At 47.4% G+C, this 27,532-nt stretch overlaps 1 pseudogene; it reads left to right on the top strand.

Annotated features, from left to right (window-relative positions):
- The window catches only part of LOC120381400, a 236,616-nt pseudogene that overhangs the window by 87,939 nt on the left and 121,145 nt on the right, over positions 1–27,532 (top strand).

Here is a 27,532-nt window from a genome sequence, read left to right as displayed (position 1 = left end):
TTGGACTTGGAGTTGGAGTCTAGCTGTCTCCTGTTGCATCTGTCGAGTTTTCTCCTCAGCAGCCAGCAGCTCCAGACGCCTCTTACGAGCTTTTTCTTCTCTCTTAGCAACTTCTTTCTTTCTCTCATCAGCCTCTTTCTCCATTCGAATTTCTGCCAGTTCTTGCTCATAATCAAACTGCAGGCTGTCTCTCAAGGCTTGCAGTTTCCTTGCTTTTCCTGATGCTCTCTGTCTCATGGTCCCTGATCTTTAACCAACCAAACTCTCAATCCCAAAGTTAAAATTTGGATAGCGTGGGGTTCTGACCCAAAGCTTAATTGACCTGGTTCTGTGGATCCAAGCACGACTACGCCACTGTGACGGAGCGATTCTGGCGGGACCCAACTGAGAGTGCCAAATCAGGACCAATTGCTCAAACAGGGCAGTTACAGCCCTAGGCTGGGGTTTTTCCACCTCTAAGGCAAACCAAACCAGCCAGACAAAAGGACTTTGGTCTCACCCCACTGGCTAACCACAAGTCACACAAGCAATTTCCTTAGACACTCCAGTCTCCCAGTATCACCACCAGTGCACTCGTCCTGGGGATGAATGGTTATGAAAACCAACACCCCAATAAAAGAAAAAGGTTCTCTCAATCCCAAAGGACCAAGCCCCAGACCCAGGTCAATATACACATCAGATCTTACCCACAAATCACGCTGTTGCCAATCCTTTAGAATCTAAAATCTAAAGGTTTATTTACAAAGGGAAAAAGGTAGAGAAGAGAGGTAGAATTGGTTAAATGCAATCAATTACATACAGTAATGGCAAAGTTCTTAGTTCAGGCTTGCAGCAGTGCTGGAGTAAACTGCAGGTTTAGATTAAGTCTCTGGAGAGCATCCCCCACTGGGATGGGTCCTTCAGTCCCTTGTGTAAAGCTTCAGTTTGTAGCAAAGTCCCTCCAGAGGTCAGAAGCAGGATTGAAGACCAGATGGAGATGAGGCATTAGGCTTATATAGACTTTTCCAGGTGTAAGAATCCCTTTGTCTTCACTGTGGAATTTTACAGCAAAAATATGGAGTCTGGAGTCACATGGGCCAGTCCCTGCATACTTTGCTGAGTCACAAGGCGTGTCTGCCTTCTCTCCATGGGTCCATTGTGTCCTTAATGGTCCTTAATGGGCCATCAAATAGGCTAGGCAGAGCTAACACCAGCTTGTCTGGGAGGCTTCCCCCAGAAGCACAGCACAAACTTGAAATACTGACAGCATGGAGCCAACATTCATAACTTCAACTAACAATGATACAGACATACAGACAGCATAATTATAACCAGCAACCCATAACCTGGTCTTAGACACCTTATATGACCCCCTTTACTTAGGATTTGGTGCCACTACAGGACCTTGGTTGCAACCCATGTTCTATATGGTCCCCATTTATATCAATAACGTCACACCCTATATCATGGATATTGCTGTATCCCTATGGGGAAGAGACTTCTTAAGCAAATTTGGATTGCATTTTACTGTTTATGACTGAGGCCAGGCTGTTAGTGCCTGGCCAAGTTTTGCTGCTTGTGTTTGGGTGTAGTTAAGCCCCCCTTTCTTTTGGCTGTTTGCCAAGTTTCAGCTGTGCAAGTGCTGTTTTTGACTGAGGTGGTTGGTTGTTTTTTTTCTTCAGCCTTTTTTAGTTAATTCATTTTGTTCACATTTTACCATCCATGACTGAGTTTACTGCCCTTTCCCTTGTATGGTTAACCAGTACCCCTGTGTGGGTGGAATAGTGGCTACTGCCCCAGGAGAAGTTTTTTGCATTGTATCACTTATGTGAGGAATAATACCAGGCGGGCCATGTGGAAGAATCCACTAGCCCCTGGCATTCGCCTGTTTTGGTTATCAAGTAAAAATTTGGTAAATGGCGAATGCTCCATGATCTTAGAGCGATTAATGCATGCATGCAACCCATGGGACCCCTGCAGTGTGGAACCCCAAATTCCAGTTTTATTCCATATGATTATTAGCTTATGATAATAGGCTTTAAAGATTTTTTTAATGATTTTTCCTTGTTTTAAAGATAGGGAGCTTATTTTTCCCAGGGAGGTGGTGGTGGTTTTTATTTGATTTTTTGGACCCCTGCCCCCGGGCATGATGGGGCTAATCCTCCCTCGTTCCCATGCCGGAAAATATGGCATTTAGATAGTTCCCAGGGTAATAGATAGTGATTATGTGGGAAGTAATTATGTTTAGATTTGGGCTTTTATGCCAAAATAGCAGCACCAAGGGGACTCATGGACCCAGATGGTGATTTTTTCCCTTTCCTTTTGGCCAATATATTTTGCTATTGCCTGGCCGAGTCCTGCCGTTTTCATTGCAGCTTTTCTTGGCTGTTTGCCAAGCCCTCCCTTCTGCTAAGTGGTGTCCTTGACTGAGTCAGTGTTTTGTTTTTTTTTCTTTTGGCTTTTCAGTTAACCCATTCTGTTCTTTTCGGATCCCATTGATAGTCATGTATTTTTTCATCAAAATGCTGAATTTTTAGTGAAGCATTTTATGATTCCCCTAATTTAGGCCCAATGTATTGTTTAAATTTGTAATCATTGTGCAAGTTTTTTTTCATTGCCCCGAATTGGGTGTTAATCCCCGTGGCCTTTTATTTAATTAAATTTGGCAAATGGATGTCACACTTTATCCCCTTTTTTTTTTCCTTGGAAATATTTACATGTTACCATTGATACCTATTTTCATTATATTTGGGCCACCCCCCATTGGGGCGAATACGCCAAACATGTAATTAATTACATTTTTGCTGCGGTGGCCGTAATGGGCCGCCCCCCCGATAAATAAAATCTAATAATGGCCCCGCCTACATTTTTTACAGATTTGCAGATTTTTGCACGCAGTGGCAAATTAACCACGTTTTTGGTATTTTGTATAATTCCACAGGTCAAGCCATTGTGGAATGAATTTATTATACATTTAAAGAGTACCTACAAAAAGCAAAATAAAACAGTGGGGGATGATGGGCCAACAATGGGAGCCAAGCAAAATTAATTAGCGATAGTATTGTTTACTTTAAATATTTTAAATATCTTTCAGAATTTTACAGTCACTGAATGACATTTAAGACGGAAACCCCGCTCCCATGCCCATCTGTCAAAAATAGGCAGAGCCCAGACCCTAATTGGTATGGCCCCGTTCCATTGAGAATCTGGGGACGGGGGCATGCCGCTGTGCTTACTCCCACAGGTCCGTTGTGGGTCCCTGCCAAGAATGTGCGACCGTTGCACAATGATGTGGCATCAAAGCCTCAAGAACCCGATACCCAACTTTAATCTGACCCTAACCGAGACCTTTCCAGTGTGCCGAGCCACAAAGACGGCACCAGAGGTTACCTGGGGGCAGGTGAAATGACTGGCGCAGCAGGCTCAGCAAACGCTGGAGAATAACAAGGCCAAGCCTACCCCCGAGAATTTTACTGTTGCTATTTTTGCTTGTTTAATTGCTAATTCTTTTACCATATTGTTGTGTTGTTTTTGTGTGTCATTGGTTGGGGCCAAACCCGAATTGCATAGCCGCATGCGTTATAATATATGGGCTTGATTTGTGATTCTTGCCAATCAATCCTCCTTTTGTTTACAGCAGGCCCGAGATGCATGGCCTGTTGGGCACCTGCCTGGTCCCAGTATGTAAGGCACCAGGCGATGCTGCACATGTAACGGGGATGTTTAATTTTATAAATGCCACCGAGGTTCAATATTTTTAATGAGCCTATGGGGCCAAGCCACTTATGTGAAATTTGCAAGTGCCTTGCCCCTTTTTACCCCATGAGTAGCCAATCACCAATAGCTTAGTTGATTGGCATGTGCCTTAGCGAAAAATATTAATTATATGTCTGCCACCTTGGCTTTGCTGAATTAAGTATAGGAGGAGCTTTGTAATGCCATATTAGATAATAGAGTGGTAATTGATTACCTGCTATTGCTTAGCCATGTGGGATGTGAGGAGGTATATGGCATGTGTTGTTTTAATCTGACAGACAATTCTAAACGGATTCATGCACACATAGATAACCTCCAAGACTTGGCACAACACATTTAGCAGGACAGGAACCCATCATGGTGGGATGACCTTTGGGCGTGGCTGCCATCCATGGGATGAGTCCAAACTGTTTTGCAATATGCTTTGATTGTTATCGCCTGCTTGATTGGTTTTTGTTGCTTTGCTCAGTGTATTCCTAATATATTAGGATGTGTTTTACACCCTGTCGGCGCCAACCCCTGCCTACATTCCAAGCCGTCATGTATGCCCATAGAATCATGAAACATGCGGACCAGGCACGGGTCGACAAAACAGAAAAGGAGGGGATGTAGGAATGTTACACTTCTTAGGCTGAAGTGGTTCCCACACCCCCAATCAGGAGACTCACTGATAAAGCGCCGGCCAGGTGCATACCATTGGAATACACAGGGATAAAGCACCAATCAGGGGAGGGGGCGAAGTAGTTGGATTATGTTAGCACATGCGCATAACAGAATGATTTATGTAACCATTATAATAAAAGACGTGGAAAACCCCCGCTTGGGGCGCTCCACTGGAATAGACTGACGGACTTGGCTTGATTCATTACTACACCTGAGGGCCTGAGCCCCTGACTCAGTGTTTGTGGCCCCGCCCTGAGCCCTGAGCACATGTTTTTTAAGTACATCAGAAGCAGGAAGCCTGCTAAACAACCAGTGGGGCCCCTTGACGATGAAAATACAAAAGGAGCGCTTAAAGATGATAAAGTCATTGCGGAGAAACTAAATGGATTCTTTGCCTCAGTCTTCACGGCTGAGGATGTTAGGGAGATTCCCAAACCTGAGCTGGCTTTTGTAGGTGACAAATCTGAGGAACTGTCACAGATTGAAGTGTCAGTAGAGGAGGTTTTGGAATTAATTGATAAACTCAACATTAACAAGTCACCGGGACCAGATGGCATTCACCCAAGAGTTCTGAAAGAACTCAAATGTGAAGTTGCGGAACTATTAACTAAGGTTTGTAACCTGTCCTTTAAATCGGCTTCGGTACCCAATGACTGGAAGTTAGCTAATGTAACGCCAATATTTAAAAAGGGCTCTAGGGGTGATCCGGCAATTACAGACCGGTAAGTCTAACGTCGGTACCGGGCAAATTAGTTGAAACAATAGTAAAGAATAAAATTGTCAGACACATAGAAAAACATAAACTCTTGAGCAATAGTCAACATGGTTTCTGTAAAGGGAAATCGTGTCTTACTAATCTATTAGAGTTCTTTGAAGGGGTCAACAAACATGTGGACAAGGGGAATCCAGTGGACATAGTGTACTTAGATTTCCAGAAAGCCTTTGACAAGGTCCTCACCAAAGGCTCTTACGTAAATTAAGCTGTCATGGGATAAAAGGAAAGGTCCTTTCATGGATTGAGAACTGGTTAAAGGACAGGGAACAAAGGGTAGGAATTAATGGTAAATTCTCAGAATGGAGAGGGTAACTAGTGGTGTTCCCCAAGGGTCAGTCCTAGGACCAATCCTATTCAATTTATTCATAAATGATCTGGAGAAAGGGGTAAACAGTGAGGTGGCAAAGTTTGCAGATGATACTAAACTACTCAAGATAGTTAAGACCAAAGCAGATTGTGAAGAACTTCAACAAGATCTCACAAAACTAAGTGATTGTGCAACAAAATGGCAAATGAAATTTAATGTGGATAAATGTAAAGTAATGCACATTGGAAAAAATAACCCCAACTATACATACAACATGATGGGGGCTAATTTAGCTACAACGAGTCAGGAAAAGATCTTGGAGTTATCGTGGATAGTTCTCTGAAGATGTCCATGCAGTGTGCAGAGGCGGTCAAAAAGCAAACAGGATGTTAGGAATCATTAAAAGGGATAGAGAATAAGACTGAGAATATTTTATTGCCCTTATATAAATCCATGGTACGCCCGCATCTCGAATACTGTGTACAGATGTGGTCTCCTCACCTCAAAAGATATTCTAGCACTAGAAAAGGTTCAGAAAAGAGCAACTAAAATGATTAGGGGTTTAGAGAAGGTCCCATATGAGGAAAGATTAAAGAGGCTGGGACTCTTCAGTTTGGAAAAGAGAAGACTAAGGGGGGACATGATAGAGGTATATAAAATCATGAGTGATGTTGAGAAAGTGGATAAGGAAAAGTTATTTACTTATTCACATAATACAAGAACTAGGGGTCACCAAATGAAATTAATAGGCAGCAGGTTTAAAACAAATAAAAGGAAGTTCTTCTTCACGCAGCGCACAGTCAACTTGTGGAACTCCTTACCTGAGGAGGTTGTGAAGGCTAGGACTATAACAATGTTTAAAAGGGGACTGGATAAATTCATGGTGGCTAAGTCCATAAATGGCTATTAGCCAGGATGGGTAAGAATGGTGTCCCTAGCCTCTGTTCGTCAGAGGATGGAGATGGATGGCAGGAGAGAGATCATTTGATCATTGCCTGTTAGGTTCACTCCCTCAGGGGCACCTGGCATTGGCCACTGTCGGTAGACAGATACTGGGCTAGATGGACCTTTGGTCTGACCCGGTACGGCCTTTCTTATGTTCTTATGTTCTTATGACCAGGTTTCTGCCGGTTACAGCAAGGGCTACCGAGGGAGACCCCATGGCCGGACTAATTCCCCAGGATCAACCGTGGGTAGTGAGCCAATGTGGCTCCCCACTGCCCCGGAGGGTCGAACCCTGGCGAACCCTTGTAGAAGAAGGAACTGATTATCTGTATGCTGCTTGGACTCTGGGGGGCAAAGTTTCTAGGCAAAAGGAAGAGATCCCCAGCTGCTTAGGCTCGGTTAGTCGTAACGAAGATATAGGGCAACTCCAGCAGAGCATGGGGGCTGTGGGCATGGGTAGCAGTTCTGGAGCTGGGCCTCTGTCCCCTCCAGGTCCCATGGCAGACGGCTCTGGAAACATCAAGTGGGTCCATCACTGCATGGGAAGGTTGAGGTAGTGTCTGAAATCAGGGTGAGAATTGGAGGGGAGTCCATGCTCACGAATGGGGGATGGAATTCACCTCCCCACCCCTCTGCAGAGCTCAGCAACTAGGAATTTATCCAGTGAAGTCAATTTCACTCTGGATGATTTTGAGCCAGTCACTGAAAGATCCTTGTTCCACACTGGCCACAGGAGTTTACTAGTACTCCCTCCCCAGACTGCCGGGGGCAGCTGGGGATAATTAGTGGGTTATGGGAATTAGAAGATGAAAATTCACTAAGAACAAAGATATTTGTGTGTTTATTATTAAATCCCCAGACACCCACCAAACCCTGTGCTCCTTCTGATGAGCTATAAATATCTAAGGGACTCAGCTACTGATCCTGCAGTCAGTTCCTGCCCTTCCCCACTTTCTAAAGCAGCACATTTAAGAACAGGGCAGGGAAACATGCAAATACTTTGAACCAAATTCCAGAAGCTGCTGAGCATGGAGAAGTTAAAATAAAACCAAGGTTCCGTCTCTCCAAGGACCTGGCCCCTAGTGCAAAATAACAGACACTCCCAGAAATCTGAAATGGACACTTCATAACTGATAATGTTATTAATCTGCTCACTTCTGGGAATTACCACTAAGAGAAACAACCCAGTGATGGTGATATCCTGAGGAAAAGATCTCGTGTGTCTTTAGATCATACCGATTTATAAGCTGGAACGATATACACTAAAATGCCTAATTCGTAGCCCTACGGCAATTGCCTGGTGTCACTACAGGGCAGAACTAAGGTTGGTGCCTTAGTTGTGAATTTCCATCCCCTAGCATATTGCAATTGCTGGTAAGTGGGTTTGACAAAATTCATTTTGTCGATTTCTTTCTTTTAATTTCAATAGATAACAATATTTATTTTAACCCTTTTTTCAGTGTTTACAATTTCTATGTTTAGAGCTGTGGGAAGTTATGGGGGTCGTCAGACAACAATTATTTAATAACAGTAACTGCTGAGATTCCAAAAGCCAAATCATAGAACTGTTCAAAGAGAAATTGTCAATGTCACACACAAAATATACAGTGTAAATATCCTTAAATCAAACTCCACTTTCTCCAGAAGCATTTCTGTATATTACCTATATAAATATTTTTTCATCTGTGTGTGTGTACAGTAAAATCAACATTTACTGCAATTTATTCATAAAAATCCAATTCTTTCAAGCGTAATTTTAAGTAATGAAGTACTTGAAGTCTTTCACTTCCTAGACTGGAATGTTTCATTTCAGGATAATTACACCCTCCCTGTGATGTATTTCACTCTCAGTACCGTAACCCCCTTGTGATATAGCTCCTGTCTGGGAGCTCTGCTGAGGCCAGTGGCATTATGATCAGGTGACACACTGACACATGAGCAGACACACATGGGGGAGGGTGGAGGATGAGGTAACATGGAGCCTACCAGAGTTGAACATGGCCCTAAGAGCAAACACTCTCTCAGCCTCTCCTCCCTCCCACAGTCAGTAATTCTGAGAAATCGCTCCCTGAAATCTAAATAGCCCCAGTATGAGAGACAGTGATTAACGCAGGTACCTTAGGGGCTGCAGCGCCAATCCCCTGCCTGGACGAGGAGGGTGAACAATTGCAGTAGAAATGGGTTAGGCTGGGAGAGGGCACAGCTGATGTGGGACTGGGAGCCAAGTTGACCAAGAGGCCAGAACTCATGGGAGGTTTAGGAGAAGTCGTCAACAGGACTGGGTAGAGGCATTTCAGTGTATTTTCCCCATTAACCATTCTCCCATGTATTTAATTTAGAAACTTTTCATTCCCATCTAAACACCTTGGAGCTAAGCTGGGTTGATGCCTTTCCACTTACAGTGGTACAGTTGTAATTAGGTGCTTAATCAGATGCTCATGCAGCACAAAGCAGTCAATAATGGGTGTGCTTCCATTCCTTAACTTGACTGTGTGCTGTGCATCGCTTTGAAAAAAAAGATGCTGTGAGGGAGTGTCAACATTTTAGGCAGTAAGAAATGGTAAGTAGGTGTCAGTTCATTTCCCAGGCATTTAGCCCTTTCGCCCTAAAACGCGCATTTGGCTCTTTGATGTTGCTTTATCCGCCCCACCAGAAAACGCTGTAGGGAACCCGGTCATTACAGCCGACCGTCACTAGGTACCATTCTACCAGCTCTGGGCCAACAGTCAAATGGTTCTGTTTGTTCATCTTTCATTCAGCTTTGCAATTCTTAGATCCCATTTAAAAACTGGAAGTGAAATAACCGAAGCAAGTTAAGACGAGAAGGATACTGGGCATAGGTGAGGGTAAAACAATAACTGGAAAGAAACTGACTATGCAAAAAGGAACATCGCAAACTATCAGAGCCCCAGACCCCCGTCCAGCTGAACCCACCCCAGCCAGGCATATCAAGCTGGGTCCCTGAAAAATCGCCCAGCCCGCCTGGCAGTGAACGCTGCGTGTTCTAGGCAGAGCTACGGTGTGTGCGTCTGCTCTGCTGACATGCTGCTTTGGTACAGAACGAGCCACGGCCACAGGGAGCAGAGACATGGACTCCTACAAAACACAATCCCACATACACATCCAATGCCGCATCCCCCCCACCTCCCCACTGTCTGCCATCCCCTCCCCCACCTCCACATGGCCATTCTCAGCCTACTGCTAACAGTTCCTCCCAGCCTTCAGCGCTATAAATAAATAAAACATGGTGTTACAAAAGGTAGATCGTGCCACAGAAACCTGATCTGGACGTCAGTAAGGCTTTTGATACAGTTCTACATGGGAAACTATTTGTTAAATTGGAGACGATGGGGATTAAAATGAGAACCGAAAGGTCAAGAAAGAATTGGTTAAAGGGGAGTCTACAAGGGGGTCATATTGAAGGGTGAATTGTCAGGCTGGAGGGAGGTTACTAGTGGAGTTCCTCAGATCAGTCTTGGGACCAATCTTACTCAACACTTTTATTAGTGATCTTGGCACAAGAAGTGGGAGTGTGACACAGAGCCGGGAGGGATTGCCAATATGGAGGAGGACAGGAAAATCATACAAGAAAATCTGCATGCCCTTGAAAGCTGGAGTAATAGAAATGGGATGAAAATTAATAGTGCACAAATTCTAATTGTTAGTCCCCAAGTGCATAATTTTGCAATAAGCTGGGGATTTGTCAATTGGAAGTGACAGAGGAGAAGAAAGACCTGGCTGTATTGGTTGATCACAGGATAATTATGAGCTGCCAATGTGATGCAGCCATGAAATAGGTTAATGCAGTCCTAGGATACATCAGGTGAGGTATTTCCAGCAGACACATGAAAGGGCTAGTACTGATATACAAGGCACTGATGAGACCTCATCTGAAATACACCTCTACCTTCTGCCCTTAAAGTCTGTGAGTCTATAAGCTGTGCTGTGTGTTGCACAGACACTGATGGAGATCAGGGCCCCATCGTGCAGCACATGGCAGAGAACCTGACTGAGATCAGCAGCCCCATTCTGCTGGGCACTGCACAGACAGAGAGGGACAGTCCTTGCCCCAAAGAGATCACGATCCAAGTAGACAATGGGGAGGAGGAAAACACAGAGGGGCCGTTACTTCCCCCAGGTCACCAAGCAGGTCAGGGACAGAGCCAGGAACAGATCCCGTTAACGCCAGAGCCACATCACCCGCAGCTTGGAAAGGTCCCCAGACCCCACTGTATTAGGCTGCAGGAAGAGGTGGTTTCTCCATGGATGCACAGGCTGTCTTGGCAGGCAGCTCAGCTGCGGTCCCTGCACACAGCTGGGGGGGTGTCCCCTGGGTCAGGAGAAGTCAGTGTCCAGCCCTGTGGGGCTGTGCTCCTGGCTCATACCTCCAGCACTCTCTGCTGCCCCTCCCTTCCCAGCTGCACTGTTCAGCCAGCCCGAGGCCTCTGGGAGGTCACTGCCCCTCCCACTCCACCACTTCAAACCTTCAAACTGGGACATGGTGCACCAGTGCCAGAGTGCACTAGTGTAAATTCTGTCTGTACTAAGGGTTTGCACCAGTGCCTAAAACACCAGTGTGGCAGAGATCTTCAGAAACAGCAGTACGGTGGCACTAGAACCTATTTCTAGCTCTGTCACAGACAGCCTGGGTGACCTTGGACACGTCAATGTTTCTCCTCTCAACTTCAGTCTCTTTACCCAGCTGCCCACTCACTGGGGTCTCCTCTCTCTCCAGAGCTGCTCACCACTACAATCTGTGTGGGTGTCCCCAGAGCTAAGGCAGGTCAGCTCTGGAATAGTCTTACAAGGAGGGCTGGGGAGTCTCTTTCCCTGGAAGTTTTTAAGAACAGGCAGGACAAAGCTCTGTCAGAGATAATATACAGATACTTGGTCCTGCCTCGGCAGAGAGAGCTGGACTTGATGACATCTTGAGGTCCTATCTAGCACTACATTTCATGGATGCCATGCGATATATACGTATAAAACAACATACAGAGAAAAACCGCACGACAACATGATGTCAGGCCATTCAAAAAACAACAACAAAACAAAAAAATACATTGCACAGCATAAAATGACACAATACTAAGGAGAAGAAAGCAACACAATGCAAACTAACACACCTTAGGACAAAAGTACACAATGCAAAAGAGCTCAACTCAAACCAACATAACACAGACACCAAACAAGCTAAAGGAAAACAACACATCATAAAACTATGCAACACAGCATGGTGCGATCACAGTTCCAAATGGCACCATGCACAACAGCTCAGCGTAGAACAGGACACAGCACAAAAGAGAATTATTTCAGTGTAGGCCTGGAAGGGATCTTGAGAGGGCGTCTACTCCAGCCCCCTGTGCTGAGGCAGGACCAAGTATCCCTAGACATTCCCAGACTGGTGTATCTCTAACCTGGTACACATACAAGCTGGGCTTGTGGATAAGGGGAGAGGGAAGAACTGAAACAATCTGGGTTAAGGTTCCCAGTTTTGTCCCAAATTCTCCATGCAAACTTGAGCAAATTACTTCAGCTCTCTGAGCTTCAGTTTCCCCATCTGTAAAATGGAGAGTCGCCTCCCATCATTGGCCTATTTAGCCTTTGAGCTTTTTGTTGCAAGGCCTCTCTGTCCCTGTGGGCATGTCCACACTGCAGTCAGAGACCGGCGGCTGGCCCGTGCCCGCTGACTTGGGCTCACATGGCTCAGGCTGTGGGGCTGTTTAATTGTGGTGTCCATGTTCCGGCTGGGGCTGCAGCCCAAGGTCTGGCACCCTCCCACCTCGCAGGGTCCTACAGCCTGGCCCCAGCCCGAGCCCAGACATCTACAGTGCAATTAAACAGCCCCTTCGCCTGAACCCTGTGAGCCTGAGTCACCTGGCATGGGCCAGCTGGGGATTTTTAACAGTAGGGTAGAGACACCCTTGATGTCTGTTCAGCACCTGTCACAATGGGGACCCTGATCTTGGTCAGTGTCTGTGCAGAGCCCTGCATAACAGGAAGCCTGATCTCAGTTGAGGACTCTGCAACTCCCAGCATTACAGGATCCCTGATTTTGTTTAGGGTCTCTGCAGCAACTGGCAAAATGTGGGAGCAAGATCTCTGTCAGGGTCTGTGCAGCGCACAGTACAGTGGTGGGGTGTGATCTTTGTTAGGGTCAGTGCAATGCCAGGCCCAACGGGGACACAGATCTCAGTCGAGGTCTCCGAAGTGCCCAGCACAATGGCAGTAGTGGTTTGGGTCGCAGTCGTGCGCTGCCTGGCACCAGGGAAGCCGGGATCTCGGTCCAGGCCTCAGTTTTACCTGGCACAACAGCGGGATCTAATCTCACCTCAGGTCTCTTCAGTGCCTGGCAGAACAGGGCCCAGATCTCAGTTGGGGTCTCTGCAGCAGCTGTCAGAACAGGGACACGCTCAGTACGATAAGAGCCCTGAGCTGGAGAGAAAAGTGGGAAGAATTTCGAGAATTCGATATCAGTATTTCAGAACTGAGGAGAAAATGGGGCACAAACTAAATATTTGCCAATATAAAAGAGAAGCACCAACATCTGGGAGATTTTGTGTCACCATTTAAAGGTTCAAGAGAAAAGATGGGAAATTGGAGGGGATTATACAGGGATATTGAATCAACTACAGAATGGGAGGGATTCTTCTTGTCTCACACTCACATGGCCGGCAAGGAGCCCTGGGTGATGCCTTGTCACAGGGGACAGGAGTGGGGCTGGAGTGAGAAAGTCAGGATCAGTGGGGAGGGGCTGGCAGTGGGGTCTGGGAATGTGACTAGCAGGTGATGGGGGGGGGGGGCTGCCGGGTTGGGCAGGTGGGGGAGGGGAAGTAGCTGGACTGGGAAACCTGGGGCTGGGCCGTCTCCATGGGGGCCACTTGCTCCTCCCTCCCCTTCCTGGCCCTTCCCAGGCCCCGTTGCCAGCAGAGAGTGGCCCCCCCAGCGCAGCCCAGAGGTGTCCCTGTCTCAGGGCCCCCCCAGCCTCTGCCCATTCACCCTCTGCCCAGCTCAGGAATCCCTCGGGGGAACCATTTCCCACCCGCACAAGGACAAATCCCTGCAGGTGGAAATGGAAACCCCAAACCTGAGACCTGAACTGGCCACTGGCGAAGGAGAGAAAATGGGGCACAATCGGGGACAGGGAACTTCTCAGGGGTTGGGGAGGGGGTCACCCTGGGTGCTGCTCGTGGCTCTCTAGGGAGAAAGGGGGCAGGACGGGGGAGGAGGGGGGTCCCCACGGGAGGGGGCAGCGGTAAATCCGAGGGGATCTCAGCCCCCTTTCTCTGCCCGCTCCTCGGGGTCACCTGCCCCCGGCCATGTCCGGGCTGCACCGACATTTCCCGCCCGGCCCCTCCCCCCCAGCCCGGTCTCATCCCCCGCCCCCCACGCAGGGACCCCAGGGTTAATGAAGGGCTCTCCCGCCGCGATCTGCGCATGCCCAGAGCTCCAACGGCACCAACCCTTCTCCGGCCCGGGAGAGGCTCCAACCGCCCCGCGCGAGCCAGGCAGAGGCCTAGCGCCCAACACTGCTTCACAGCCCGGTTCCGGCTCCCCCGCTGACATCACTTCCGCTCCGGGGAGGTCAGGAACTACATCTCCCAGCCTGCCCCGGGGCCGCTTCCGCCCTCTCCAGCCCAGGTAACGGAGGGTTCCAGCAGCTGTTACTGCGCATGCTCCGTGCGAGCCCCGCTGCGGGCGGGAGAACAACGCTGCTGCTGCGGCCGCCGCCGCGTGAGCCGGGCCCGGGCTGAGCCGAGGCTGCTCCCGTGGGGGGGTCTGTGCGGGGGGGGCCCGGCCGGGGGGGGTTTCTCCAGCACGGCCCCGCCCCCCGGGCAGCCCCGGGCTCTGCCCGCCCCTGCCCCGCCCGGAGCCCCCGGGGCGTGAGAGACCCCGGGGGGGGGGCGGGCACGTGACTCTGCCCCGGGGAACCCGGGAGAAGCCTCGAGCCGCCTCGGCCCCAGCGGAGCCGCAGCAGGATCCGCCCCCGCTGGGATGGGGGGCGGTGCATTAAATCGCTCCCGATAGCCCTGTGCTACTGCCGGGCACTGCGCATGCTCAGTAGCAGCAGCTGAAGCCACTGCTCTTCCCCCCGCCCGTATCAGCCGGAACGTTGCGCTGGGGGGCGGGGGGGCTGAGCAGGGAATTGATGGGGGGGGGTCAGGGAGGTGGGGGCGGGGCTGGGGGGGCTAAAGGAAAGATCCGGGCGGGGGGGGAGCAGGAGTTGAGCTGGGGGGCGCAGAGGGGGAGTCGGGGTTGCGGGGGGGCGGGACATTTGAACTGTTTTGTGCAGCCAGGAAATTCCCGCGGGGGGGGGGGAGGTGAGTTCACTGAATCCTGTCCTGTTTGTGCCCCGTCCGCCCACCTACAAAGTCTCTCCAGCTTTTCCCCTTTTCTCCCATTATCACACGTGGCTAGAAAATCCAGGGAGATTTCCCCCCCCCCCCAATGATCAGCTCTCTAACCGCCCCTGATTTTCCCCCTGGTCTCTCTCTACTTCTCAAGTGTCAATTTAAAATCTCTCCCACAGGGCAGCTTTTCCCACCCATTTTTTATGCAGCGATTTGTCCTCGTTTAGGTGGGAAATTGTTGCCCTGAGTCATTCCCCAGCACATGGCAGCCCCTCAGATCTTGGTATTTTTCTCTCATGTTATCAATTGCTTAGCTTGTGACTTGTTTTCTCTGCAAATCTCAAAGACTGATATAAAATACTCTAAACATTTGCCCCACTTTTCCTTAGTTGTCTAATTCTAAGTGAATAGCCCCTGAGATTTTTTCCTTGTCTCTCTCATGGAAAAAATACAAAGAAAATCTCAGATTTACACCTTTCCTCAGATGCTTGAACATGGATACAAAATGTTTGCAAATGTTGCCCATTTCCCACTTGCCCATGTTCTATTCATTTATCAAATATTGATGTGAAATACACTCAGATTTTAACTCATGCCAACAACTGATATAAAATCCCTCTTTTACACTTTCCTCTCTATAATTGGCAAAATAGATCCAAAATTGCTCAGATTTCCACCCTTTATTTTTCATTTCTGAACATTGATCTCAAAGCTCAGGATTTCCCTCTTTCTATGTCAATATCAATTAAAAATCCTCTCAGGTTTGGGGCTGTTCCCCGTGTTTCTAAATCCCAGCAACTTCTTCCTTCAAGGGAACCTGTTGCCCTGAATTCTCCTCCATCCTAGAGGTCTCGGAGTTAAATTGCCCAGAGATCATCTTTCCCGACTCCTTTGAGAATCACTTGTTCCCTCCTTTACCTCTGTTAAAATGTTTGCTGATGAAAGAGACCAGACAGATATTTAATACCCATCAAGGCCAGAGGCCTCCCCCTGTTTGGGGATCAGTGGTTCCCAGCTGGTAACGGGAGAGTTGGCTGGACCCTTTTCTTGTCTCCAGCTGGCACGGGATGAGGAGGTCACTCTGAGTGCAGTGTGGGTCCAGAAGTATCCTAAACCCCATGACAAATGGGCTCTGTGATGCAGCCACTACTGGGTTGGATCCATGGTGACCATTATTTGCTAGTGACAGGGCATGGACATGTCTTACCTTTTTGCTGAAGGGCAGGCGGGGGTCCTAGGAGGGCAGTGGGGGAATCTCAGGATGGCAGAGAGTTCCTAACTGGGGTCCCTGGCTGGTGTGGGCTCTTGGTGGGGGAACCTTTGGGATTCCCAGTCAGCAGTGAAGATCTGGTGGGCGTTCTCTGGCCGGTGGGGCTCTGAGGGTATCTGGGGTCTCTGGCCAGGGATTCTGGGGGTTAGGTCCGAGGAAATATCTGGCTGGGGGGGTCTGGGTACTGGGGATGTTGGGGGGGCCCTGGATGGAGGCTCTGGGGGCTGCTACTAACCATGTTCCTTCTATCTCATCAGCTTGTGCCAGAATCCTGGCTCCAAGCACTGCCCGGCATTCCCCGGCCAGGCCCAGTAACCGTGATAACTTTTTAGCCACTTATCAAACACTGTGAGGTGAAATCACAGATTTTTCTCCCTTCTTGAAAACCGCAGGAACTTCCGGTTCCATTGGGAAAACTCCTGCCCGATTCCTTGTCCTAGATCTGGAGAGTGAGGGAGGTGGGAAGGGATCTAGCACTGCTACACTATGGCACTATCTTCCACAGCATTCTGGACTCAGTCTTTCTGAACTCTGGTTTCATTGAGACCATTGTTAATCCACAGTCACTGTATGGAAAGACAAGGAGTGACTCCGGATGGACAGTGGGGCAAATGAGATCAGCAATTCTCCCTGTGAGGAGGGGCTCTCATTAGCTGCTCTCCCAGGGAGCTAAAGGAGGGAAGCTGCTCAAACGCTCTGTCCCTCTCTGCTCAGGATACTGGGGTTCAGCTTCCTGGGTCAGACGCTGCAGCCTCCATTGTGATCTGGCAGACCAGGCTTAGCAGCTGCTGCTCCCCCAGTGGGGTTCTGTGCTGGGAAGTGACCTGAATTAAAGCTGCTTCTCTGCCCGGCCCAGGGGATGACTTTCTCCAGCTGGTCCTAGCCCCCTAGGGCAGTCCTGGGCCCTGTAAATACTAAATTCTGAGCCAGAGTCTCCAGGTAACTGAAAAGAACGAAGGGAAAATGCTGGGATCTGGCCTTAAAATGACTCCACACAAACAGACCCCTCCTCATTTCTCCTCCCAGTAGCAATTGCCAGGAGAAAATCCAGCCATGGGAGAGCAAAGCCCCCAGGAATGGGACTGTCCCAGCCAGAGGGGCAGGGAGAGAGGACAGGGGAAGGAGAGACTGAAAGGGGCAGTGGGAGAAATGACACATGTATTGCTGCATCCCTGGGCAGAACCACTTTCCAGTGAACAAAACAAGGATCAGACAGAGGGAAAGCCAGTTCCTGACTCCATATTCCCCCTGCTGGGGTGTGGCTGCCGTGGGGTCAGTGTCCGAGGGAATCCCCCACAATGACTCCTTTGGTTCTGCTCTTTTCTAGCCTTGTGTTCAGAGACTTTGTTACGGGGTGAGAGGAGGTAGAAGGGAGGTTAAAAATGTGTCTGGGCTTAGCCTGGCAGGAGGGGCCAGGTCTACATTGTAATAAACAGATTGAGCATTTCCCAGCATGGCAGAATCTGTGTGCAGGGAAAGGGTCTGGGGGAATTCTGATGTGAAATGAACTAAAACCTGTTCTGAGATGCCCACAACTGCCCTTCTCCCCCAGACAGGCTGCAGAATGACGTCCATGTCTTGCTCCAGGTCATCCCAGCCTGCCGTGGGACAGGGAAGAGAAATGGCTGCAGTGGAGCCAACTCAGGTAGAGATTATCGGGGGGTTGCTGGTGGGTTCCTGCTGGAGGAGAGGGAGAGCAAATACACCGGAGATGGGAAGGTTTGCACAGTCTGGTTTGGAGGTTGGTGCAGGGCAGGAAATTCACAGCGTGGGGAAAGGAGGAGGCCAGGGTGTAGCAAACCTGCTGGGAGTTATTTAATAACCCAGGAGGTTGGGAGGTGGAAATGCCCTAATTTGTGAAGAAAGAAAATAGCCCACCTACATGGGGCTGATAAAACTGACCAGACTCCCAGTGCTGGAGCCTGAGCTCACTAACTAGCGGCTGCTGTGAGATATGAAGGGGACACCCCTGAGTCAGGCTTATTGGAGCTGCCTCTCCCTTCATATCCCGCTCCTCACAATGAGGAAGTTATTGGGCTTCCTACCAGGGAGTTTTCCCTGAACCCTGCTAGGGGCTCCATCTCCTGTATCAGTCGGTGGCTAGTAGGTGTGTGATGGATCTGCTGGGAGAGACAAGGGGCTCCCTCTTCGTCCCCTCACCCTGATATTTGCTGGATACGCTGAGCAGGGTCAGGGTGGGACTCTGTTGACTGCGATCCACCCAGAGCTTCCATTTGATTGGCTCCTCTCTGCCACAAATAATGGGGCTGTGAATGGGGAAAGAGGTCCTGAGTGTTGGACTCTTGCTCTTTCAGGGGCCGGTGACCTTCGAGGAGGTGGCTGTGCATTTCACCAGGGAAGAGTGGGCTCTGCTGGACCCCGCTCAGAGAGCCCTCTACTGGGATGTCATGCAGGAGAACTATGAGACTGTGACCTCGCTGGGTAAGGGTTCCTGCCCCTCGGTTCTTGGAAGGGGAAATGAAGAGATAAGGTTCACGCCAGCCCCACAATGCCACCTCTACTCTGTCCTGTTTCAGCATCACCCCAATATGCCAGTGACACACACTCACTGCCACAGACCCTCCCCTGCTGCAGAACACTTTGGGAACAGAGCACAGGAGCCGTATCGCACAGTGTCAAATAGCTCCTGTTTGCTCAAGTGAAACTGGGGGTTAGGTCTGGCATAACTGTTCCATACCCCTAATCGTTTTTGTTGCCCTTTTCTGAACCTTTTCCAATTCCAATATATCTTTTTTTGAGATGGGGCAACAACATCTTCAGGCAGTATTCAAGATGTGGGTGTATCATGGATTCATTTGCTGTTTTTACAAATATGATATATTCTGTCGTATTTATCCCTTTCTTAATTATTTCCAACATTGCTCGCTTTTTTTCACTGCTGCTGCACACTGAGTGGATGTTTTCAGAGAACAATCCACAGTGACTCCAAGATCCATCTCTTGAGTGGAAACAGCTAATTTAGACCCCATCATTCTGTATGTATAGTTGGGATTATGTTTTCCAATGGGCATCACTATGTGCTATCCTGTCATCTAGTACTGCTGAGATCCTGCATTCAGTGATATCCCTGCCCTTCCTGTTCCCTTTCTCCACTGAACCCCACCAGCCCATGCTTCCTGTTCCCAGCTTCCCCAGGACTCTCTCACTGTCTCTGAACCTCTCTGTCAGCAAGAAGCAGTGCCAGGGAGACTTGCCCTCTCTCTGGAGTCTTTTTTTTGGCTTGGGGCGGCAAAACTGTTAGAGCCGGCCCTGGCAGCATCACCCCAATATGCCAGTAACACACACACTACCAGAGACCCTCCTCTGCTGCAGAACAGTTTGGGAACAGAGCACAGGAGCCGTATCGCAGTGTCAAATAGCTCCTCTTTACTCAAGTAAAACTGGGGGTTAGGTCCAGCATAACGAACAGAAGCTTCCTACCTCCGGCCTTCTCTCAAACCCTGAGCCTTCTCTACCCAAACCAGAATGTGCTTGGGGTGTAACAAGCAGGCGACTGGAGTCAGAGCTGCCAGTCCAGGGTTACTTATCACACAGACACTCGGTGCGTCCTTGAATGCTGGCTGGGGGTATCCAGACAGGGGAGCTCCAGCAGCAGAACACTGAATCTCACCCAGGATTACAGATGACACAACTCCTCACTGCTCGGGATTGCACCCCAGCATGTGAAAATGGCCTAGGTTGGTAGTGACATTTCTTGAGACATGCAGAGTCTTGCTCCCATGTCACCAGGTGTAATAAAAATAACAGGAAAGGCTGAATATGGAAAACTGATTGTTCAGCTTGCTTTTGACCTGCATCATATTTTCCAATATATTCCAAATAAGGAAATTAACGTGCAACATATGTGTCATTGTTTGGGGTTTTAAGCTTTAAAAGGCTTGTGTGATTTTTAGCTCAGGGGGACAGTATTCCAATAGCTGTCGCCCCCTGTGCACTTTTAACCAAGAAAAGAGCCTCAGGCTGAGCTGATTCAAAATCAATCGTGTGGTTGCTTTCCACAACAAGTTCAAGTGGTCCCTGTGATGGAATGTAAATGTCTTCTTCCCCCTGCAGGAGAATGACTGTTTGACCAGCTGTTTGCCTTGCTGTCTCTGAGGAACTGCTCTGTGGGTGTTCCCCAGAATTGTAACTTTTTCAGTAATATCATATAGTAAAATCTCATAACTTTACATACAGTGTTACTACACATTTTAACAGGAGGATAATATTCAGTAGGTTATGCGTTTTCAAATGATACCTCACAATCTATACTGCGTACAAAATTGATCATAATTTTCTAGATGAGTGAACACAAGGGTATAAGAACATAAGAAAGGCCGTACCGGGTCAGACCAAAGGTCTATCTAGCCCAGTATCTGTCTACCGACAGTGGCCAATGCCAGGTGCCCCTGAGGGAGTGAACCTAACAGGCAATGATCAAGTGATCTCTCTCCTGCCATCCATCTCCATCCTCTGACGAACAGAGGCTAGGGACACCATTCTTACCCATCCTGGCTAATAGCCATTTATGGACTTAGCCACCATGAATTTATCCAGTCCCCTTTTAAACATTGTTATAGTCCTAGCCTTCACAACCTCCTCAGGTAAGGAGTTCCACAAGTTGACTGTGCGCTGCGTGAAGAAGAACTTCCTTTTATTTGTTTTAAACCTGCTGCCTATTAATTTCATTTGGTGACCCCTAGTTCTTGTATTATGGGAATAAGTAAATAACTTTTCCTTATCCACTTTCTCAACATCACTCATGATTTTATATACCTCTATCATGTCCCCCCTTAGTCTTCTCTTTTCCAAACTGAAGAGTCCTAGCCTCTTTAATCTTTCCTCATATGGGACCCTCTCTAAACCCCTAATCATTTTAGTTGCTCTTTTCTGAACCTTTTCTAGTGCTAGAATATCTTTTTGAGGTGAGAGACCACATCTGTACACCGTATTCGAGATGTGGGCGTACCATGGATTTATATAAGGGCAATAATATATTCTCAGTCTTATTCTCTATCCCCTTTTAATGATTCCTAACATCCTGTTTGCTTTTTGTACCGCCTCTGCACACTGCGTGGACATCTTCAGAGAACTATCCACGATAACTCCAAGATCTTTTTCCTGACTCATTGTAGCTAAATTAGCCCCCATCATGTTGTATGTATAGTTGGGGTTATTTTTTCCAATGTGCATTACTTTACATTTATCCACGTTAAATTTCATTTGCCATTTTGTTGCCCAATCACTTAGTTTTGTGAGATCTTTTTGAAGTTCTTCACAATCTGCTTTGGTCTTAACTATCTTGAGTAGTTTAGTATCATCTGCAAACTTTGCCACCTCACTGTTTACCCCTTTCTCCAGATCATTTATGAATAAATTGAATAGGATTGGTCCTAGGACGGACCCTTGGGGAACACCACTAGTTACCCATCTCCATTCTGAGAATTTACCATTAATTCCTACCCTTTGTTCCCTGTCCTTTAACCAGTTCTCAATCCATGAAAGGACCTTTCCTTTTATCCCATGACAGCTTAATTTACGTAAGAGCCTTTGGTGAGGGACCTTGTCAAAGGCTTTCTGGAAATCTAAGTACACTATGTCCACCGGATCCCCTTGTCCACATGTTTGTTGACCCCTTCAAAGAACTCTAATAGATTAGTAAGACACAATTTCCCTTTACAGAAACCATGTTGACTATTGCTCAAGAGTTTGTTTTTCTATGTGTCTGACAATTTTATTCTTTACTATTGTTTCAATTAATTTGCCCGGTACCGACGTTAGACTTACCGGTCTGTAATTGCCGGGATCACCCCTAGAGCCCTTTTTAAATATTGGCGTTACATTAGCTAACTTCCAGTCATTGGGTACCGAAGCCGATTTAAAAGACAGGTTACAAACCTTAGTTAATAGTTCCGCAACTTCACATTTGAGTTCTTTCAGAACTCTTGGGTGAATGCCATCTGGTCCCAATGACTTGTTAATGTTGAGTTTATCCATTAATTCCAAAACCTCCTCTAGTGATACTTCAATCTGTGACAGTTCCTCAGATTTGTCACCTACAAAAGCCAGCTCAGGTTTGGGAATCTCCCTAACATCCTCAGCCGTGAAGACTGAAGCAAAGAATCCATTTAGTTTCTCCGCAATGACTTTATCATCTTTAAGCGCTCCTTTTGTATTTTCATCGTCCAGGGGCCCCACTGGTTGTTTAGCAGGCTTCCTGCTTCTGATGTACTTAAAAAACATTTTGTTATTACCTTTGGAGTTTTTGGCTAGCCGTTCTTCAAACTCCTCTTTGGCTTTTCTTATTACACTCTTGCACTTAAGTTGGCAGTGTTTGTGCTCCTTTCTATTTGCCTCACTAGGATTTGACTTCCACTTTTTAAAGGAAGTCTTTTTATCTCTCACTGCTTCTTTTACATGGTTGTTAAGCCACGGTGGCTCTTTTTTAGTTCTTTTACCGTTTTTCTTAATTTGGGGTATACATTGAAGTTGGGCCTCTATTATGGTGTCTTTAAAAAGGGCCCACGCAACTTGCAGGGATTTCACTTTAGTCACTGTACCTTTTAACTTTTGTCTAACTAACACCCTCATTTTTGTATAGTTCCCCCTTTTGAAATTAAAGGCCACAGTGTTGGGCAGTTGAGATGTTCTTCCCACCACAGGGATGTTGAATGCTATTGTATTATGGTCACTATTTCCAAGCGGTCCTGCTATAGTTACCTCTTGGACCAGCGCCTGCGCTCCACTCAGGATTAAATCTAGAGTCGCCTCTCCCCTTGTGGGTTCCCGTACCAGCTGCTCCATGAAGCAGTCATTTAAAATATCGAGAAATTTTATCTCTGCATTTCGTCCTGAAGTGAAATGTTCCCAGTCAATATGGGGATAATTGAAATCCCCCACTATTATTGGGTTCTTAATTTTGATAGCCTCTCTAATTTCCCTTAGCATTTCATCATCACTATTACTGTCCTGGTCAGGTGGTCGATAATAGATCCCTACTGTTATATTTTTCCTAGAGCATGAAATTTCTATCCATAGATACTCTATGGAACCTGTGGATTCGCTTAAGATTTTTACTTCATTTGAATCTACACTTTCTTTAACATATAGTGCCACTCCTCCCCCTGCACGGCCTGTTCTGTCCTTCCGATATATTTTGTACCCCGGAATGATTGTGTCCCATTGATTGCTCTCAGTCCACCAGGTTTCTGTGATGCCTATTATATCTATATCCTCCTTTATCACAAGGCACTCTAGTTCACCCATCTTATTATTTAGACTTCTGGCATTTGTGTACAAGCACTTCAAAAACTTGTCCCTGTTTATTAGCCTGCCTTTTTCTGATGTGCCAGATTCTTTTTTATGTGACTGTTTATCATCTGATCAGGCCCTTACATTATACTTCTCATTCCTCTGCTCCTGACTATAACCTGGAGATTCTCTATCATCAGACTCTCCCCTAAGAGAAGTCTGTGTCCGATCCACAAGCTCCTCTGCAGCAGTCGGCTTTCCCCCATCTCCTAGTTTAAAAACTGCTCTACAGACTGACACAGTGTCTGTGTGTGTGTTCCCAGAAGATATGTGGGTATTTCAGTCCCTCATAAGCACAGTGTTCGGCATCTTCAAGGACCTGGGGAACTGGTCCTGGGAATTCACTGGTTTACCAAGTGTGACGCTGTATGGAATTGTGAGACACTTTGGTATTAATAATAAAATAATAATATAATCTGATAAAATTGCAATCAATCGTGCTAAATATGCCATGTAAGGTGTCAGTGAAAATGTTATGATTTGCCAAGTATGATAATTTTGTTTCTATGTTTGTATCACCTTTGTATTGTAAGTTATAGATATGTGGGGTATATCTGTATTTCCAGACTTGTGCAGTGTTTCTGGGTGACACCCCCAGACATATTGGCATCAACACCGCCTAGCCTGTTTGATGGCCCATTGAGGGTCATCATCTGTACAATGAGCCCATGGAAAGGACCAAGGGGATACACCTATTGAGTCAGCAAGACATGCCGGGGTATGCCTGTGTAATGAGAACTCCAAGGCTTTTCCATGCCATGTGCTGTGAAGCTTGTGTTTGGGACACAGGAAGTACAGGCCACATGGCAAAAGGAATGTAAAGGGCAGCTGCATCATCTCCATTTGTCTTCAATCCCCCTTCCTACTTCTGGAGCAAACTTCTCTACAAACTGAACCCTGGAACACAGGACTGAATGACCCATCCAAGCTATGGATGTGTTCCAGACGGACTTTCAAGCCAGCAACTCACCAATACTGCTAAGAACCTGATATATCCATTTTGGAATGTATCTCACTGCGTTCCCATTTAACTTCTTTCTGTCTTACTTTTGTTTAAACCTTTAGTTTAGATGCTAAAGGATTGTCTGGAAGGATGGAATTTTGGGTAATATCCAAACCTATACTGACCAGGTGATGTGGCTGACCCTTTGGAGTCAGAAGAACACTTTGTTTATGTGAGCAGAGTTTTTAAATAACCTCTCACTGTACTGGACCTAGTTGCTGATTGGGAGTCAGAGAACTGGGATGGAATAAAGGGGGCCGTGTGATTTCTTTTTTCAGCTTCTCAATAACCCGTGTGGGGGATCAAAAGCACAGTTGGTGACTGGTCAGTGAGTTTAACTTCAGTGTTAACCAGCAGTTTTGGGAGCATCTGCTCTCCCTTTTCAGCCTGCCCTGATCTTGGCATTTCAGTGAGAACTGCCCCTGGCCCACCAGGTCACACTAAGCACTGAAGTTAAATGAATAGAATGTTTTTTTTATGACCAAGTTTTATGAAATCAACTGAACTCCTTTGTTTTCTTTCATCTGAGCAGGGTTTCTAGTTTTCCAACTTGATGTGATCTCCCAGCTGGAACAAGGGGAAGAGCCGTGGGTCCCAGACCTCCAGGGTTCAGAGGAAAGAGAGATCCTGAGATCTTCCTGCACAGGTGAGGAAACATTAAACCACCTCAGAATCTGTAAGTGCCTCAAGGAAACATCTGGGATGCCCAACAAAGCCCTTGGGGAGGTCTCTCAGTTCATTATTGTCCGTAGCAGGAGTCGTATCCTCAGGGTAAATATAGTTCATGGCTTCCTATAGATCCTAGCAGACACCAGGCAGTAGCTTCCTCCCTTCCCCCTGCGTATTTGGATGGGATGTGAAGGCTGAATTCATCCCCCTCCTCTCCTATTTGGGAAGAGTTTGGGGAGTTCAGCTCCTGATTTTTATTTGACCTGTCTTCAGCACTTGTTTTTGTTTGGTCTTCCCTTTCCATCCCTGTCTGAGGTTTCTGTCTCTGTCACAGCAGGTGATGCAATGGCATGTGAGAAAGAGGAGCAGAATTTTCAGCCTGATAATGTTGAGCCAGTGGGTAAAAACAGAGCATTATCTCAAAGATCGAAAAGGAATGTGTCCAGGAGTCATGAGCAGGGAAAATCCTGGGAGATTCAGCACAGACCAAAAACAGATGAAGGAAACCAGCCAGGGAAGAAAGTGGATAAATTTATTTCCTGTTGGGGAACTCAGAAGGTGCTCATGGAAATCACAACACAGCAGGATATCCTCAGGCGAAAGAGAAAAAATACATGCAGGGAGTGTGGAAAAACCTTCTCTCACAGCTCAGCCCTTTCTGTACATCAGAGAATCCACACAGGGGACAGGCCCTATGAATGCACTGAGTGTGGGAAAACCTTCAATCGCAGTTCGCACCTTATTAGTCATCAAACAATCCACAGAGGAGAGAGGCCCTATGAATGCCATGAGTGTGGGAAATGCTTCACTAGCAGCTCAAATCTTTCTCAACATCAGAGAATCCACACAGGGGAGAGGCCCTTTGAATGCCGTGAGTGTGGAAAATGCTTCACTAGCAGCTCAAACCTTTCTCAACATCAGAGAATCCACACAGGGGAGAGGCCCTTTGAATGCCGTGAGTGTGGGAAATGCTTCACTAGCAGCTCAGACCTTTCTAAACATCAGAGAATCCACACAGGGGAAAGGCCCTATGAATGCCGTGAGTGTAGGAAAACCTTCAATCGCATTTCACACCTTATTAGGCATCAAACAATCCACAGAGGAGAGAGGCCCTATGAATGCCGTGAGTGTCGGAAATGCTTCACTAGCAGCTCGGCCCTTTCTGTTCATCAGAGAATCCACACAGGGGAGAGGCCCTTTGAATGCCGTGAGTGTGGGAAACGCTTCACTAGCAGCTCAAACCTTTCTCAACATCAGAGAATCCACACAGGGGAGAGGCCCTTTGACTGCAGTGAGTGTGGGAAAAGCTTCACTAGCAGCTCAGACCTTTCTCAACATCAGAGAATCCACACAGGGGAGAGGACTTTTGAATGCCGTGAGTGTGGGAAATGCTTCACTAGCAGCTCAAACCTTTCTCAACATCAGAGAATCCACACGGGGGAGAGGCCCTTTGAATGCCGTGAGTGTGGGAAAAGCTTCACTCAAAGATCAGTCCTTTCTAGACATCAGAGAATCCACACAGGGGACAGGCCCTATGAATGCACTGAGTGCGGGAAAACCTTCAATCGCAGTTCGCACCTTATTAGGCATCAAACAATCCACGAGGAGAGAGGCCCTATGAATGCAGTGAGTGTGGGAAATGCTTCACTAGCAGCTCAAACCTTAGATTTAATTTACCTTGGTTCCTCAACTGTTGCTACAGCTCTAGTACCCATCAATCCAAAGACTGAGAGAAATGGAGAGTTCCAACCATTGTCCTTTTAGTATCTTATTGTTCCTCTCTCTGTTTTTTGTGCTGGCCTTCTATTCTATCATTTTCTGCCTTTGTTTAGTTGGTAACAGTTGGTTTCCATCACTCGCGTTTGTTTGTTTAAATCTCTATCCATTGTTAAATAAATTTTTTGCTTGTTCGATAACTGTACTCAGGTGGTGTGTGAGATACAGTAGCAATGGTCCACAGTAAAACTAGTAACCTGGGATACTTGGGGAAGAGAGGATCTGGGATTTCACCGGGTATCTGGTGATCCGGGCTGGACCCCAGAGGGGGACACATTGAAGGAACTCAAGGGTTAAGGTGGCTGCTGTAGCTCAGAGGCGGGTCCTTGAGTTCCAGCAGGCTGGTGAGTTTGGTCACTAACATCCAGCTGCCAAATGCAAAACTCCCTCTTCCTTGTGGCAGGTGGCAACAAGGAGACTCACAGTCCTCAGCACCCTGAGAAGGGTCACAGTGTGTCTCTATGTTGATCCACCTGTCAAATTCACACAGGGAAAGCTCCCGATAGCACAAAACTCTGCCCTATGAAATCATGGAACATGTGCTCTTTGCTCTGTGAAAGCATGTAAAGAATCCAAGCGCTGGAGGACAGGGTTTGGGTCCAGAGTGCCCTAGACAAATTGGAGGATTGGGCCAAAAGAAATCTGAGGAGGTTCAACAAGGAGAAGTGCATAGTCCTGCACTTAGGACGGAAGAATCCCAGGCACTGCCACAGCCTGGGGACTGACGGAG

The sequence above is a fragment of the Mauremys reevesii genome, linkage group 14 (assembly GCF_016161935.1).
Source record: "Mauremys reevesii isolate NIE-2019 linkage group 14, ASM1616193v1, whole genome shotgun sequence".
In the NCBI taxonomy this organism is placed as follows: domain Eukaryota; kingdom Metazoa; phylum Chordata; order Testudines; family Geoemydidae; genus Mauremys; species Mauremys reevesii.
This window is presented reverse-complemented; position numbering and strand designations above follow the sequence as displayed.